General features: G+C 48.5%; 1 protein-coding gene across 3 annotated transcripts in view; it reads left to right on the top strand.

The window, feature by feature from the left end:
* The window catches only part of LOC106872578 (E3 ubiquitin-protein ligase TRAF7), a 201076-nt gene that overhangs the window by 173178 nt on the left and 26618 nt on the right, over positions 1 to 1280 (top strand). The gene's annotated exons all lie outside the window — the stretch shown is intronic.

The following is a 1280-nucleotide window of genomic DNA, read 5'->3' as shown; positions in this document are numbered from 1 at the left end:
CCTACCAAATTCAATCACAAAGCTGCGGTTGGCCCAATTAAATCATAAAGCTTCAGTGCAGCAGTATCAAAGGAAGGCTAACTAGCAAGGTAGTTTTTGTATGTGGAAGATGCTCAGGAGCAATAAACACTGAGAATGTGCAGAAAACAACCTTTACCACACTCCAGGGAGAAAAACTAGAAGTAGTTGATAGCTTCCACTACCTAGGTGACCAAGTTTGTAGCAGTGGTGGGTGCGCTGAAAGTGTAGCTGCTAGAATAAGAATAGCCTGGGCAAAGTTTAGAGAGGTCTTACTCCTGCTGGTGACAAAGGGTCTCTCACTCAGAGTAAAAGGCAGACTGTATGTCGCATGTGTACGAACAGCCATGCTACATGGCAGTGAAACATGGGCCGTGACTGCTGAGGACATGCGTAAGCTCGCAAGGAATGAAGCCAGTATGCTCCAATGGATGTGTAATGTCAGTGTGCATACTCGACAGAGTGTAAATACCTTGAGAGAAAAGTTAGACCTAAGAAGCATCAGTTGTGGTGTGCAAGAGAGACGACTGCGCTGGTATGGACATGTGGCAAGAATGAATGAGGATAGCTGCGTGAAAAAGTGCCACACCCTAGCAGTTGAGGGAACCTGCGGAAGGGGTAGACCCAGGAAGACCTGGGACAAGGTGGTGAAGCACAACCTTCAAACTTTAGGCCTCACCGAAGCAATGACTAGTGACCGGGACCTTTGGAAATATGCAGTATGTGAGAAGACCTGGCAAGCCAAGTAAGAGCCTAAGCTGGGACCTCTGCCAGAAGTGTGGCCTGCTCACTTAACTATATCTTTACTTCATCGGACACTAAACTCTGCTTGCGAAAACATGTTGAGGCAAGTAAATCTGAAATCGAACCGAATCCGACAACTGGTACCCATGCCTACCTCTCCATTGGACACTAAACTCTGCTTGCGAAGACCTGTTGGGGCAAGTCAAATCGAAATCAAAATTGAACCATATCCGATGAGTGGCACCTGCATCAGTGGAGCACTAACAGTACTGTCTGAGCATGTTCATTGCCAGAGCAGCTGTCTGGCTTCCGTGCTAGTGGCCCGTAAATAGCACCATTTGAACGTAATCGTTACGAGCGTTGCCTTCTAGCACTTGTGCTGGTGGCACGTTAGAAAATCATTCGAGCGAGGTCATTGCCAGTGCCTCTGGACTGGCTCCCGTGCAAGTGGCACGTAAAAAACACCTTTTGAGCCAGGCCGTTGCCAGTACCCCATGACTGGCCCTCGTGCCGGTGGC

This window comes from Octopus bimaculoides, chromosome 8 (assembly GCF_001194135.2).
Source record: "Octopus bimaculoides isolate UCB-OBI-ISO-001 chromosome 8, ASM119413v2, whole genome shotgun sequence".
NCBI lineage: Eukaryota > Metazoa > Mollusca > Cephalopoda > Octopoda > Octopodidae > Octopus > Octopus bimaculoides.
This window is presented reverse-complemented; position numbering and strand designations above follow the sequence as displayed.